This window comes from Condylura cristata, unplaced genomic scaffold (genome assembly GCF_000260355.1).
Source record: "Condylura cristata isolate star-nosed mole 26May11 unplaced genomic scaffold, ConCri1.0 scaffold00009, whole genome shotgun sequence".
NCBI classification, from domain to species: Eukaryota; Metazoa; Chordata; class Mammalia; order Eulipotyphla; family Talpidae; genus Condylura; species Condylura cristata.
In genome coordinates, this window is record NW_004567110.1 from 52,466,568 (window position 1) to 52,484,156 (window position 17,589).

At 39.5% G+C, this 17,589-nt stretch overlaps 1 pseudogene; it reads left to right on the forward strand.

Moving 5' to 3' along the window:
• The first annotated feature begins 13,533 nt into the window (after positions 1 to 13,533).
• LOC101630583 lies at positions 13,534 to 15,522 on the forward strand (annotated as a pseudogene).
• Positions 15,523 to 17,589: the final 2,067 nt, after the last annotated feature.

Here is a 17,589-nt window from a genome sequence, read left to right on the forward strand (position 1 = left end):
CACAGCTGTTTACAAAGTATATAGATAATATAGCAGTTGTTTTATCTTTCAAGGATAAATACCATTTTTTCAATAAAACTGTAGTCAGCTTATACTTGATGGGAAACAATGAGTGACTAAGCATGACCTAAAACAACAAAAATTTTAAAGGGTGTGTGTGTGTGTGTGTGTGTGTGTGTGATGGAGAGGGTATATTTATGGTTTGGCTTATTTTATTTGATGCTATTTTGTTTCTGTTGGTTTTTTTTAATTTAAATACAACTAGAAATACAACACACAATTAGATACAATGTTTATGAGAAGCCAAAACATGCTGGAGAAATGGAAGATTTTATTTTTAATAATACCCTTTGATTACATGAATATTTAGCCTCCCGCAGATAGAAAGACACACCCTCACAGCACTTTCCTCTCTATTCATCATACCACCCAGGTGTATGAATGAAGGATTGGATGAGGCATAAGGGGTCTGAATCTCACAACCATGCATTTGATCTGAAAGTGAGTAAGAATAAAATGAGTTAAGGAGCCATGGTCTTTCCACCCCTGCCTTCTGTCACCTAGACTGAAGCTTGCCTATCCTAAAGTTCTATTTCTGTGCCCAGAAGTCAGCTCAGAGTGAATCTGCCCATGTGCTCTCCACAGTGGGTTTTCAGCAATGGGCACTGGGATTTGCCATTTGTACAGTGGCCATTCTATAGCCACAGTATTTTGTCTAGAATCCCAAACAGAGATTTCTTTTTACTTCTTGACAAATATCCATTATGCATTTATTTTGTGCCAGGTACATTTTAGACACTGGAAACTGCCAACCAGAAAAAAACAAAACAGATCTAGATTTATTAAAGGGGGATTTTGTTTGAAAGGAGTTGTTGGGGAGAAAGGGATGATTGCATAGGAGAGGAGGAACATTGCAACAGGAAGAAACCTGAGTCCTTAGATCTGTAAGCTGCTCAGGGGGTCAGCGAAAGGGGTCTGATTTATATAGAAAGGAGTGAAAATGTTAGACAGGACCATGTGTGCAGTAGCTCAGAGGCTGTTTTTCCTTGCAGGTGTCCTGTCCTTGTTACAGGGCAGGGAGAGGGGCACCAGCAAACCCTCAAACCTGTGTGCTATAAATAGGTTCTGCCATCCGCTGCATCAAGACAAGACAAAACAGCTTTAATGGAAAGGAATTTAATATAATGAGTGTGTAATACAGAAAAGACAAAGAATATATTTTCTAAGTCAAACACCCAAAGTTACCCATCCCCTAGTGGATAAAAAGCCACCCAAAGGGATTGGCCCAAAGCAAGGCCTAAAAGCCCACCACAAGTCCAAAGCACCTCCTGGCCGGGACCCTTAGGAAAGGGTCAGACATGGCCAGACAAGTCTGGGAGGAAAAGAGCACAATCAAAATCAATATAAACACTGTCAGCCTCCACACATGTCTCTCATCCACATCTGTCTCAAACAGTCCAGGGCCACGAAGCAGTTTCTTCATATGTCTCTCTGCTCCATGTGGCACCCTCAGGTCTCCTCCTGGCTCTCCATCCTGCTTCCTTCTTCCTCAGACTCTTCTCCAGATTCCTCTCTTGTCTGCTCAGCTCCACTCTCTCTCTGGGTGGGGCAGAGAACCTGACACTGCCCCGTTCCTGGGAACCACCTGTTACATCCTCATTTCCCTGCTGACTCGGGCTAACAGTACTCCGAAGGTCTGTGGCCTGGGAGGAACAGAGCTAGGTTCACAAGCATTTTATTCCGGTGGATCAGAGAAGGAAAGCATTCCAGTGAATCATTTATGAAGCTAAAAATGAGAATATGCAGGGTTTGTGTATGGCCTTGCTATAGCTAAACAAGTGAGGCAAGGAGGTCTTTGGCAGGTAAACCATTTCTCAGAAAACAAAGGAAGGGAATTTCTTAGCCTTTACTCTTCCTTGGCCTTTAGAGTTTCAGGGAAAAGTCAACAGTATCAGGGCCTTAGATTTCTTCTTGTTGCAATGTTCCTCCTCCCTTATGCAACCACCCCTTTCTCCCCAGCAACTCCTTTCAAATAAAATCTCTCTTTAATAAATCTAATTCTGTTTTTTTTTTTCCAGTTGGAAGTTTCCACTGTCTAAAAGTTAACAAAGTGGGCCCCCCACAATTAACATGACATTTCATGAGAAGAGATGAACAAGAAGACATACACTTGTCCATGAATGTAGTCCCGTCACACCCTGTTGATTGCTTTGAGTAAAATAAGAGGACTGGACAGGCCGGGAGTGGCAGAGGAGACCTCATGGCTATAGAGATGAGAGGGGCCTGTTGGAAGAGGGGCCATTAAAGTTGAGAAGTCAACTATGCAAGAGCAATAGTGGTCACAGTCATGATGGACCATCCTGAATGAGGCAGAGTACAGCCATGAAGCTGGGAAAGAAACAGGAGGACAAGGGAGCCTTGTAGGTCAGGCACCTGGATCAGCTGCTCTGAACAGGGTGGACAGTAGCAGAGAAAATTGAAGACAAGGTCGGGGGAAGGGGCTATTACGGCAAGTTAGGCAAAGCCCAGCAGTTCTACAGCTAGCGTGATGGTCTGGACTGGGGTTGTGATATTACGGTGGTGAGAAGTCAATCTGACTGAAGGAATCCTTAAGAAGTAGAGCTGACAATATTTACTAATGAAATTTAGATGAGGTGTAAGGAAATAAAAATAGCAAACCAAACAGAACTTACAGTGCTGATTTAATTTTCAACAAAAAATAATAGATTAAGCACTCCATTGTCCCTATTTTAGAAATAAGGAAACCGGGACACAGAAGATTCGCTAGTTCATTAACAGTCACAGAGCCAACAAGCAGTAGCACTGGCCTTTGAATCCTGTGGATTCATTTTGCATGATTCCTATGATTTTGGCCTGAGCCATTGGTTCTGCCATCAGCCGAAGTAAATAAGACTTGGTGAAAAAAAGGTTTGAGAGGATATTAAATAAGCTATGTTAATTTGCTAATGTCTATGAGATAACCAAGTGATATCTTTAAAATTTTGATTGGATATATGTTTAGAGCTCAGGGAATGTTCTGATTTAGATCTATAACTTTGAGCATATAGAAGGTGTTGAACATCATGGGCCTGAATGAAATCACCTAGCAGGAGAGAAAGAAAAGAAAAGGACAAAACTGGACACCTTGGCTGTGGTAGTAGTTAAGTATGACTCTGCAGGCCTGGAATTTATATTCGGGGGCCTCTTGATTTCAGCATAAGATAATCTGTCCTGCAGATAAATGCATCAAGAGAATGTGGTATATATGCACAATGGAATACTACTCAGTGATCAAAAAAGATAAACTCATGCAATTTGCAGTAAATGGATGGAGCTGGAAGAGATTATGATCAGTGAAAAAAGTCAGAAGGTTGGCCATCCCTGGTGGTGCAGCAGGCTAAAGCACAGCACTGAGAAGCTAAAGCCACTTCCGCATGAGTTCAATCCCTGCCTGCCCCGGAGGTGACCCACATGGCCCAGCAGACCTCTCTTGCCCCTTCTACTGCTCCCCTCAGCAGTGTACTTCGACAGTCTGCCTGTTCTGCTCTCCGCTCTATCTCTGGTGAATCCTCTCACTGTCCCTGCACCTCTGGCCTGTACCCCAGTTCTGTATGCATAAGTAAATAAATCTTAAAAAAAAAAGTCAGAAGGAAATGTACAAAATGATGTAAAAATTAACTGTTATAAAATAAAAAAAGTCAGAAGGAACAAGATAAATATCAGATGGTTCCACTTATATGTGGAATATAGAGAAACTTAAAAAAGGGTCAGAAAAAAAGATAAAACTTGCAAGCTGATCACAGATCTGAGTATACAGCAGGGAAGGGGAAGGAAAGGAGTCCCAGAGGGGAAAGGCAAGCACAGGTGATGGATCCCAGGTGGTGGGAGAACTAAGAGGACTAAACCTGAGGGGAGAAATCAAACACTGTCCAAAAATTAGCAATGCAAGAAAATGAAAATAGAGGATAAAAGAAAACCTGTTCTCATACCTCTTTTCACACTATTGCCATTTGAGGAGAAGCTACATCTGCTGAAAGTTAATCATAATTATTTGAGGCAGGCTATAGCCTTTCTGTTTAAATATAGAAAATCACACACTCCATTGCTATGAAAAATATTGTCTTCTCTACCTAAGATACCTGCTTTGTTAACATGTAGACATGTGGGATACTTACTGGTGTGAAAGCCTTAAACTGAAATACAGAAGACCATAGCACCGTTTACTGGATGCTTTCATATCTTCCATCTCACTTAACCTTTCTCCCGTTCCCAGTAATAATAGTCTAGAACTTTGAGAGACTAAATGACCTGCTTGAAGTTATATTATTAAGTAGCAGAGCTGGGACTCAAATCCACATCCTACTCCCTTTCTGCAGCACCAGGACTGCTATGCACACATGCTCACCCACTGTGCTTCCTTATAACATTTGCAACTCCCATTCATTTTGCCAAAAGAAAAATGTAGAAATGGAAACCTTAACTTTATCTCTGCACCTAGCCAAAATGTCTAAGAGTTGATGAAGTTGAATCCCAATACATCATGGATTATAGATAAGAGTCTCTAAAAGGTGCAGGGGGGAGAACTGGACAGGATTCCAAACCTTGCAAAGGGAGATTCATCCAGAGGGGTTTCCTTACTTTGTGAAACACAAAATCTCAAAGCACGAAACACACCCAATTTTACACATCAATGCAAAACTATATTTAAATATCAAGTATAAATAATTTGTGGATATTTTGCCACAACTGTATATTTGTAGCATTACAGATGGAGAGTTGATAAGAAAAAAAAAGTAGGGTAAAAGATAACTGGACAGTAAAGTTCAAACATTCTCTTCAGTGCACTTATGAAATGGGCAGGCTCTTTAGCAGAAATTGTAAGCAACTCCCCATATATGAGATGGGTTTTAGTACCACATGCCAGCCAAGTAGATTATTTAACTAGTGGCCTTTCTGGGTCATTTTTCACCTGTCAAAGATCCCAGGAAGGTGTCTCTCTCTTGCTTCTCCTTTTCAAATGCCAACTGATTCAATCACTAAAATGTGCATTCATCTTCCTGCCTGGAGACAGCACCACACAGCAGGTTTAACTAAATTGCCAATAAGAACATCTGAAATCACCAGCACCCCCATCTCCACCCCCTTTAGTGCCATCAGCAGAAGATGTGTGACAGGATCTCAAGACAACAAGTGCTCCTTGCTACATTGCTCTGAACCTTCTGGCAGATCACAGTAAGAAAGGGAAGTTCATGCCAGAAGAACAAGAGCATCCCTGCTTGCACCATACACAGTCTGGGAGGCAGGCAGTTGTATGTCAAGGGAAAACTCATCCTAACATGGGATGTACTTGGCCCAACCTGATCACCATCTTCCCAGACTGTAGCGGCCAAGTGGAAATTTCCACCAGTCCTCTGGTTTTTCACAGGCTGGTCAAGCAATCAACATTAGATAGCTAAGTAGAGGGAATAAAAGAACAAATATAATTATATAATTATATATTTAATTATGTATAATATAGTTATATATTTAATTATCTATAAATGAATAAATATATATATGGAGAATCTACATGGGTACAGGTTCTGAAGTCAGTGGGCAAAAGAAGGGTATAAATATTCTGAAATAGGGCCTTGGGTTTCAAGGAGAAAGAAGGGGAACTTACATGTTGAGGAGAAGGTGATGCATGTGAAGAAGACCAGAGATTCCACAATTAGATGTTTGTTGCCATGTAGATGTATAGTTTTCATGGATTGATTATTTCTAGAAATGACACAAATCTAGGAAATACCCCAATTTTCATGCTTCTAGGTAGTTAAGGGAATGGCAAAAAAAGTTTCTCATGTTCCAGCAGGGTATCAATTGACCTCAACTTGAAATAATCCACATGCAAAGTAACATCTCTGGAGAAGACCTATTCTGAGCACCTTAGGAGACCTGTCCCACAAGGCACTGACATCAAAGACAAATCTAGCAAATGTGCTAGAAAGCAGTGCCACTCTGCAATCCCAGCACCAAGAACAAAATCCTTCTAAATCCACACCAAATCCACCAAGGGAACTTGCACTAATAAGTGCATATTGTTTTCCTGGATAGTTGAGGAGCATCTTCACGTACTTTCAAAACACAAGTAGTGAAAACTACCACCAAAAGGTGGAAGAAAGAAAAGAAGCAGTGATTCAACACAAGAACTGTGTGTACCCTGACAAAAAGTGTGTTGTGGAGTTCTCACACTCTCCAGGAAACTTCATCTCTCATTTGTAGTTTGAACCATTTGGGGCAGAGGGTCTCCGGCATGCCAACCTGGCTCCACACTGCACCAAAGCCTCTCTCCTCTTTTAGTTCTAAATTCACTTTATTGTGAACAGGGTAGTTAACCTTGGGGAGAGGGGTGGCTATGTTCCTCAAATCAAGTTGCTAAGGCCACACTTCACAACCTCACATTACCAAACCCAGAACAATTGGCAGTAGTTGGACGGCACAGCCAGGGCAAGGACTTAGGGTGACCAACGGTCATCACTCCGGACAAGGGTCCTGGCCTCCGCGGGAGACAGTATCTGAACACACATCATCTGGAAGATCAGGGAGCGCAAAACGCAGGTGCTTGGTACTTACATGAGAGGTAAACATAAAAGACTAACTGTCACGGTTGATCTGGATGCCTTTTTAAAATGTAGATTCTCACAGGTGTGGGATGACATCTCACTGTGATTTTGATCTACATTTCCCTTGTACGTGATGATGAACAATTTATGATCTGCCTTTAGGTCATCTGTTTTGAAGGTCATCTGTTTGTCTCCTTTGACTACATGTATCTATGACCTGCTGCTTTAAAAAAAAAAAAAGTGTCTGGTTAGCTTTTTTTCTTTTCAGTTGTTTGAGTTCTTTATATGATTTGGTGAATAGTCCTTTCTCAGATGGTGGCTCACAAATATCTTCTCCCAATCAGTATGTTGCCTTTCATGTTTGTAGCAGTTTCTTTTGCTGTACAGAAACTTTAGTTTAATGTCATCCTATTTGTTCATTTTCCCCTTTATATCCCTACCCATTGGAGAAGTCCCCTAAAACATTTCTAAAATTGATTTTTGATAAACTTATTGCCTGTGTTTTTTTCTGTGTATTTTATGTCTTTAGATCTTACATCAAGTTTTTAATCCATTTTGAATTATTTTTTTGTGTGTGGTACAAGATAATGGTTTAGTTTTCTTCTTTTGCTTATGACTGTCCATTTTCCCCAAAACTGCTTGTTGAAGAGCTTGTCTTTTCTCATTTGTATTCTCTTGGCTCCTTTGTTGAAAATTAGCTATTTATATCAAAAAGATAAGAAACAAAAATGCTGGCAAGGCCATGGGGAAAAAGAAGTCCTAAAATACGCTGCTGGTAGAAATGTAAAATGGTCCAGTCTCAATGGAAAAACAGTATAGAGTTTCCTTCAGAGAATTAAAAATGGAACTACTATATGATCCAGCAGTCCCACTTCTGGGTATTTACCCAAATAATATGAAAACACTAACTTGAAAAGACATATGCACCCCTGTGTTCATTGCAGCACTATTCACAGTAACCAAGGTATGGAAAAACCACCAAGTGTCTAGCAACAGGTGAGAGGAAAAACATAGGGTATACATACACAAGGGAACACTCCCCAGGTATAAAAGAACATTCTGAAATCTTTTGTTTACATTGACAAGGATGGAAGTTGATGTGTTTTGCTAAGAACAACAAGTCTGAAAGCGAAAGATGAATACCATGTGGACTAGACAAGAAACAAAGCAAATAAATAAGTGAAGCAAAAATAATCCTACATATTCTGACAATAGAACAATGGCTAGTGGAGGTTAAGGAGAGAGGTAGGATAAACAGATAGAGGGGTTAGACTGGATGGGGGTGGATGGTAGTGAAGGGTAATGAGAACTTTGGTGGCAGTGTGATGTGGTACAATACATTTGAAGAATTATGAAGCTGTTCTCCTGAAAGTAACAGTGTTGTAAACCAGTGACCTCATTTTTTTATATCACTTACGAATATTACAAACTTGATTTGTATTTCCAAAAATAAAATAAAATGTAGATTCTAGAATCCTCTGACTAAATGTTCTCTTATCCAAGTGGCAAGGGGTTAGGTAAAGTAGAGAATTTGAATTTAAACTAGTTCCTCATCCACTCTCCACACACTGAGCTTGCTTTCTTCTTTTCTCAGCCCCTTGGGGTGTCTTTCTCACCACTTTACCACTTTCCCAGCACTGCCATCTTCTTTCAGTCTCCCACCTAGACAGAGGTTCTTTCTCTGGGCATCTCACGCTATCAACTTAGCATAATAGAAAATGGAGGAAAGAAAAACGAATCCACCTAGTAGAACTTAGGACCTCAGGGCTAAAAGAGCCCATCAGTGTGTTTGAGTTGGTCCAGGAAGACCACGCTCCTCCATCTCCTTTTAAATACAGGACCTGGCCCTTTTTGGTGGCCCAACGGGTAAGGATGCAGCACTGCAAGCTGGTCACAGCTGCTTCAGTGCCAGTTCGATCCCTGCTCCGGAGGGATTGAATTTTTTGTACCTCGGGAGACCCAGGAAGTACAAGTCACTCACCCCCTCACTAGCCCCCTCTGAGTTTACATTACACCTTTGCAATGTGTAAAAGGCAAGTTAAGCATTGCTTTGCTCAAAACATTCTGTTGCGCAAAATCAGCTCTTTGGGGAATGAGAATAGTAATTATCTAGTAATTTTATTAGACAAGGAAATAGAAGTTTAGTCTAAGTAATACAGGAATTCACCTATGTCTCCTTGTTGTGCCAAACTCAGTGCCAATTTTGAATTCACTTACCAATGTTGTTCTCTTGTGGTTTAGGTGAAAGTTGTCTAGTGATCCTAGCAAAAGGGTAATATATAACAGCTTAGTCTGTGCCTCAGGGGTGTTATACCGGGCATCAGGAGTGGGGACAGATTCTCCTGGCCTGTGATTTCTGGGATGGTTCTGTGTCTGAAACTCCCTGTCTGAGCCACCTTTATTAAATATTTGCCTCAAGGTAAATCCAAAGAGGTCCTAATAGGTACTTGCTGAATTACACGAAACAACATTTTTCTCTCTTCTCCTTACAACTTTGGCACAACTTTGCACTTTCTAGGATATAGGGGAAGTTTTCTTTTAAAGAATGAACCAATCATTTGGAAAACTTAGTGGGCTGTTATCTTATTGAGTACTATTATCTTGACTACTTAAATACCAAAGAATGTTTTGCATTTGGTTGATTAAAACTCTGCACACCTACTGTTACATTTTTTTTCAGTTTTTAAAATATGTAATTGACAAATATAATTGTAAATTATTTAAAGCTTGCAATGTGATGATTTGCTAGAAGTCCATGCTGTGAAAAGATCCCCCCATTTAATTAACATATCCATCATATCACACATTTATTTCCCCCTTTTTGTGACTACATTTAAGTTCTAATTCTTAGTAAATTTCAATTACACAACACAATGTTATCAACTGTCATCATCATTAGTGCCTCACACTCCATTCATCTTATAACTGACATTTTATGCCCTTTGACAAAATTCCCTATTTCCCCAAACCCAACTCTGGCAATCACTTTTCTTCTTCCTGTCTCTGAGTTGAACTTTGTTTAAGAGTCCACATGTAAGGGACGCTACACAGTATCTCTGTCTGGCTTGTTTACTTTAGTACAGTGCCCTGCAGATTCATCCACGCTCTTGCAAGCGGCAGCATTTTCTCCTTGTTTAATGTGGAATAATATACCATTGTAATTGTACACAGTCTGAGGTCATTAATGATGCTTCCGTGAATGACTGGCTTCCTATCCATCATGGTTCCAGTAAGTTATGCCATACAACCTAGGTTGTAGTAGCCTAAACTCTCTACGGAAGTAACTTTCTATGACCTCCACATGGTGATGGAGTCGCACAACATTGCATTTCTCAGAAAGTATATCCCCATTGTTAAGTCACATTTCCTTGGCCCATTCATCTGTTTATAAACAATTAGGTTGTCCCCATTCCTTGGCTATTGTAAATAATCCTGCAATGACATCGGAGTATTGCTATCCTTTCAAAATAGTGATTTCATTTCCTTTGGACATATGTCACAAAGTAGAATGGCTGGAGCTTAGGATAGTTCCATCTTTATTTTTTTACAGAAATCTCCATACTCTCTTCCACAGTGATTATACCAATTCATGTCCCTACCAATAGTACAGAAGTTTCCCTTTTCTAGACTTCTTCACTGGCAAATCTACTTCTTGTTCACTAATAAATTCACTGCAAGTGAAGATTTTACAGTTAAAATGAGAGTTGTTCTCTTTAAATAAAAAAGCCAAGAGTATTTGCAAAACTGCTATGTGTTCAATGGGAGATTAGCCCAGGGGCAGGATTGACTGACTGCCTGTTGGTAGATTTCTGCCCTCACTTTGATTCATGCCCTTCTTTTTTCCTATGTTACCTTTTCTCCTGTACCTGGTTTCCTCATTATAATCATCATCACTATCATTATTAATAACCATAAAAATATATTTAATAAGGTAACAATCAATACTCTGGAACAGGAAGTCATGAGTAAAATAGGCAAATTATTCAGACTAGTATGTATCCATGGCACATAGCCATGTTTATTTTTTTTTAATTCCAGATTCAGACTAGTAAATCTCTCTATAAGTATAACATGGTCTCCTAGTCTATAAATATTTTAATTAGGCCCTGCTTTCTTGTTTCCCCATTTTCCTTCACTTACTTGATCACCTTTCTCTGTCTCCAATCTCCATTCCTTTATCTTGTTACAAATACTTAGCACGTGTTCCTATAACATGGGCACAAAACTGACTGGTTTTTGGAGTCTGTGCCCTGCTCTAGAGCACACAAAATCTACTCCAACTTTGTGAGTAGACGGGAACATTTCCAAAGTTAATTTAATAGGAGAACAGAAAATTGAAAGCATCCCAAACTATTTACCAATCTCTTCAAGTATGCCTGAGTCATATATAATTTAAGTGTTTTGGATCTAAAGTTAAGAAATATTTAAGACTTACAAGATCTTAAAAGTCAAGAGTTTAAATGTGTGGCTTTGCCAAACATAGATCATCATCAATTTAATGGGTTATGGGCTAACTAAAGATGTTTTATCAATATCTGTTTGCTACAACAACAAAAAAATCTGTCTACTCAATTAGTTCAGAGACAGCAAATGAAAGTGATGCCGCTAATGCATCTGTTGGAGTTATCCCCATTTGCTGGGTTTTGTCTAAATCAAATGTGAAGTTGTAATTGATTTTAGCCCATTTTTAAATGCATGTGTTATAATCAATCAAAACTATTTTGAGTGTTACTTCAGGAGAGAAAATAATTTTAAATATTATAGAATTTTTTTCAGTTGCATCAGAAAGAAAACCCCAAACCCATGCCTTATAAGACCCTTAAAGCTCTTACAAACTTCTATTTCCAATTAGGAAATCAATAACAAAAACTTAAGTGGTTCAGTAGCTCCTGGTTCTGAAATTTGCCTTCAGTTTACTTAGGAGCCCTGTGTGACGTGAGAAGGCACTTGTGATTTATTTTGTCAAACTTTTCTGAATTTGCTTCTTTCATAAAGCTACCTCACAGATTTAATAAGCAAAATCCATAGAAAGCACAATCAATAACAACCTGTAAGGATAAACGTATTTTGCTATTAATTTATTATTTTATTCCTATACAGAATAGGTTAGCTTTTAAAATAATATTTTAAAATATTGTATGTTTTACATAAATGACAGAAAGACAACTGGCAGATACAAAGGAACTGGGCATTATAAAAGAGGAGATGTTATTTTATAGGTATAGAGTTTGAGTTTGGGGTGATAAAAAATTTCTGGAGATGGATGGATTAACAATATGAATGTACTTAACATCACAGAATTGTATGTGTAAAATAGGTTGTAATGGTAAATTTTACAGTGTTACTTACCAGTGTTACATCAATAAAAAAGTACAGTTTTTGAAAGTGGTAAATATTATAACTTTTTTGCTCCTTTTTAAAAAAATTAAGCACAAATGCTAAAAAGTCAGTCAGAACAAATGCACAGTTTAGTGAATTGTTATAAGGCAAAAATAATCATTCCTCAGGTCAAGGAAAATAATTTCCTCAGCTATACCAAAAGCACCTTTACCTATCTCACTTATATCACATTCTCCTCTGTCCCTCCAAAGGTAAATCTTCACAATATAAAAACATAGCTGTTCTCAAAGCAGTAATAATTCCTATTAAAGGAAGTTGAGTTGGGTATTCTTTAAGACTATGAAAAGTTAAGAAAATATATTGCAAAATATCTTCTCCTAATATCTTCTCCAAAACTCAACAGCATATAGAAAAATTATTCATCATGAACAACTTGAGTTTATTCCAGAAATGCAAGGATGGCTTGCCATTTGAAAATCTGTTTTTTTTGTAATTCACCTCACATACAGAAAAACACCGAAGAATAATCTTAATATTAGCAGGGGAAAAAATGTTCTTTAATTCAATTTTAATTAATAATAACATAATAAAATATGAATAAAAGGAGACTTCCTTACCCTGATAAAGCCTACATGATAAAACTCTACAGTAAACATTATTGCTAATATTAAGATTCTGAGAGTTTGTTCCTAAGATCAAGACCAAAGCAAGAAACTTGGTATCATGACTTTGGTCCAATAGTGTGCCATAGCGTTTATCCTGTGCTATGACAAGCAGCCGTCATGGGTTTCAAAACTTTGGATTGATTGTCAGAAGTTGCCAAATAAACTGCCGCAATATGGAGTGGGGGGTTGGTGCCAACACTCAGAGATGCTGCCTGTGTCTTTCCTGACTAGGAAAGAGTAGAGAACAGGACAGGGTGTTGCTGTTCTTTCCTAGTCATAGATAAGGAACTATCAGTGAATGTGTGTTCTTTTGTAGGGAGCTGATAGGAGTGATGTCAGGTTGTCAAGTTAGGCTGCTTCTTTTTCACCTCCAAGTCTCAAGATGGTCCTGAGACCAGATGGAGTCTGTTTCCAATTAGTTTCCACAAGAGGAAGGTGCAACCATGGGAGGTTCTGTGTAAAATCAAGCCAAGCTGAGGAGATGCTCAGTGCTAACGCCCTAAAACAAAAATTTTAAATAAATTATGTTTTTTAAAAAGCCAGTAAAAGGTTGATGTGAGTTGAACATAGTGAGCATAGGAGAGCACAAAAGTCAAAAAAGAGCATGAGTTCAATCAGCCACATAGAGGAGTTTGATTTATTCTAATGTTGGTAAAATGTTATTGAGGGGGAGAAGCAGAGAAAGACATGCTAGATCTTCTCCATCTTTCCATCTACTCTGTTTTTCATTGTTTGCTGGTCCCCTTTTTCCCTATTAAAGATAGACTTTATCTCCATGGTGGAGAAACATGACTACATAAAAATATAAACCCTACTATACAAAAAGCATGGAGATTACTCTTGTAGTGTAAGTGATGCTCAGGCTTTTGTGCCATTGGCCTCTGTGGCTATCACCTGAGGCCTTGAGTGAAGGAGGCACTTGAGTCATGGGTAGACACATGGAGCATGGTGTGGGCATGTGTATGTGGGCACACCTGTCCTGGAGGCTGAGGTTGTAAGGGTAGCATGACACAGAGAAGGGGAACAGCACCTACAGAGACCACAAGACTCTGGGCAAAACCATGAGAGAATGCCAGAGAGAGCCCAAGGAGCGAGAGTACAGATCCTGCCTGGGGCTGGGAAGCCTGCCATTCCCCCTGCCGCCTGGCTGAGTCACAACTGGTTGGCATACAAGGGAGAAGCTTTAGTGTTGGTTAGACTAGCATGGCTCTTCAAGTTGGGAGGTTTGTGACCTTGGTAGACCATCTACTTATTCTAAAATTCAGTGCCTTCATTTTCTAAAGAAGGAGATAAGTGAGGTATCCTTTGTCTAGGATTTGCACAAATGTCCAATAAGATCTTGCATGAAAGCTTGGCCTAAGGACTGGCAGTGAGGAAGCACTTTCAAAAATTAGCTTCAGTATCACAAGAATGATAACTTAAACCTTCAAAATTACACATATTTAGAATTTAATTCATCTCTAGATAAGGCATGACTTTATAATACAGTGATAACACCAAGGTAGTAAAAAAAATAGCATAAAAAAATTTTAAATTCTACATATGACTAACAAAATTTAAGACATCTCTGCAGGGCTGATGGAATCCTTACACTTCAGTTGTTTAAGTTTTACATTGCATGATACAAGGGCCAATAGCACATTTTTACATATTGATCACAAGCGTGGAGAGGGGGTAAATTGGGTTTGTGAGCTAGTGCTACCTCAATAGTAATACTTCTACTACTACTAATATAAATAATATAGTTGTGGCTCTTGGCTCCTTCCAGTTCTGTAGGGAGCTGCCTCTTCTTCAGCAGGGCCAGTATGTCCTTCAGCATGTCTGAAGGATTTGGCTAGATTCAAGGGGTGGGGGGTGGGAGGAGGTCACTAGGCCTGCTTTTAACTCTGGCAAAGTGGATATTGTTGCCATCAATGTTGCCTTCATTAAACTCAGCCATATGGTCTATTTGGTCCAGTATGATTCCATCTAGGACAATTTCAATTGCACAGTCAAGGTAGAGAACAGGAAGCTTGTCATCAACATGAAGTCCATCTCCATCTTCCAGGAGCGAGATCCTCCACATCAAATGGAATGATACCAGTACTGAACATATTGTTGAGTCCATTGGTGTCTTCACTATCCTGGAGAAGGTCAGAGCTCAGCTGAAAGGTAGGACAAAGAGGGTCACCATCTCTGCCCGTTGGGCTGATGCCCCCCCATGTTTGTGATAGTCCTGAACCACCAAAAATATGATGACTCCCTCAAGTTTTGCAGCAATTCCTCTGCACCAACAGTTGCTTTTCCCCTCCCCCCGATCAAGGTCATCTATGATGACTTTGACATGGTAGAATAATTCATGACCACAATTCATATCATCACTGTCACCCAGGACAATGGATGGTTTCTTTGGGATACTGAAGCATAATGGCCAAAAGGCTGCACAGCACATCATTCCTGCTTCTATTGGCATGGCCAAGGCTGTAGGCAAAGTCATCCCTGAGCTGAATGAGAAGCCTACTGGCATGGCCTTCCGTGTCCCCAGTGTTTCAGCTGCCATCTGACCTGCCATCTGGAGAAAGCTGACAAATATGCTGACATCAAGGAAGCGATGAAGCAGGTATCACAGGGCCCCTCAAGGGCATCCTGGTCTATACTGAGGACCAGGTTATGCCCTGTGATTTTAACAGTGACATTCACTCTTCTACCTTCAATGCTGGGGCTGGCATTGCCCTCAATGGCCACCTTGTCAAGCTCATTTCCTGGTAGAAAATGAATTTGGCTACAGCATCAGGGTAGTGGAACTTAACAATTCACCTGGTTTCCAAGGAGCTAGAGCCCCCACACCACCAGCCCCAGCAAAAGCACAAGAGGAAGAGAGGCCCTCAGCTTCTGGGGAGTCCCTCCCTCACTCATTCACATTGAGCATCTTCTGACGTGTCATGGTTCCTTCCCAAACCCAGGAGAAGGGGAGGAGCCTAAGATCCCTGCCTTGTCATATACCATCAATAAGGTTTTCTGTATCCAGCCAAAAAATAAGAATATAATTTTGAAAAAATAAATAATCTTAGTTTTAGACATTTTTTTAAAGTAAAAAAAAAAATAGATGGCAGTTACTATCGTACTGTTTAAAGTATTCTTAAATTAAAAAGATAAATTGAAACAAAATCTAGAAATCATTTTTCAGCTGTGAAAGTGACCCAGGTAAAATGCTGAAGAAGTTACATCAAGAAAAAAATGGCATTGTGTGGGTGTGTGCAGTGTGAGTTGCTTTGATCCTTTTAGAAGAAATTTAGTAGCGTGTATCAGGTTGACTATTACATGTATCTTTAAACATGAGAGTTTTCCTTCTAATTCTTCAAGTTACCTTACAGAAATAGCCAAGTTTTGGAGTAAGATTGATGATGTTAACAATAGGCATCAAAGTGAAAAATTAGAAACTGTCTAAATGTCCACAACAGCAGATGGGTTAAGTAAATCATGTTATCTTCATTTGGAAGAATATTCTTTCCTTTTACATGTAAAGGCACTTTTAGTGAAGTCTGTTTGGCAATTTGATGACATACAAATACAAATATACAAATATATCATGAAATCAACACAGTTGAGCTAGGTAGTAGATTCATCATCTCAGGTAAGTTACCATATCCCTTTTTTTTCTGACTATGCAATTTGTTTTCATCCAGTGATATTATTGAGATGTAATTGTCATAGCTTACTGCATAAGGTAGACCATATAATGATATGATTTACATATATGGTAAAATGATGACCCAATGAGTTTGGTTAATATAGATACAAAAACAAAACAAAACAAAACTTTCCCTTGCCATGAAACAATTTAGGATCTACTGTGTTAACAATGTTAAAATATACCATAGAGCAGTTCTGACTAGTAACATCCCAATATTATTTATCTTAGAACTGGAAGTGTGTGTCTTTTGATAACTTCCACCTAGTTTCCCCACCTCTGATAACCACAAATCTGATCAGTATTTGTCTTTTTCTGAGATTTACTTCATTTATCATAATACCCTCAGTTGCTATCCATGTCATTGCAATGGCAGGATTTCCTCAACTTTCTTTATAGCCAAATTTTGTCTATATATGCAAGAATTGAGGTTTATGTGACGTGGTAACCGGAAAACATCCACTGCGTGTCTTCTTGGGTCTCATTAGTCTTTCAGATGATCTGACTTTGCAGAAGGCCATGATGTGTTTCATCCACTTCTTCTAGATAGGGGGGTCTCAGACTGTTGCAACCTCTTAGATGTCAACTCAGATCTTTGCTCAGCCCTGCTTTCTTCCCACACTTTCTCAGTTTTCCATAGGGTTCCCGTAAACCATCACCCACTGGAGAGCCTGCTCCTTCAGGGTCTCTCTGAAGTTCCCAAAGTTTTGTTTTAATTGGAGAGAGAACTTGCTTCCCATTTCTAGATATCAGTACCTTCAGCTTTTAAGTCAATAATTGAGGATGTTTGGAGAAATGGTCTCTGAGTCCATTTCAGTGTCCAGCGCAGTGACTTTCAGCTTCTAAACACAGAGAATACCTCCCTCTATCTTTCTCTTCCTCTTCCTCCAAGGCTGGCTATTCAACAGCCTCCAGAAAATTAACCCCATCACTGTGGCCAGTGACTTTCTGCCTGGGTCGGCTGTGCCCAAAATAGGCATCGTCATGTGATTTGACTTTAATTCACTAGTGTTCTCTAAGGTTTGGGAACAAAGCCCGGGCTAATTAAAATTATTCTCCTTGCTGAGTATTATCTCGTGAATATATTTCTCTTTGGGACCTCATATGAAGAATTAAGTGAAGGCAGGATTTAAGCATTTCTGGATCCTCCGGCCAAATTGCTCCTGCTACCATTTTAATAACACTTACTTACACCTTGTTCATTAATGAATCTCACTCCACTCTCAATGCCCTCCAATCTGTCGGCCACCCACGCTGGGGAGAACAGGCTGTTGAGGAGGCAGGTGTTGGCTCCGCTGACCTCATATTCCAA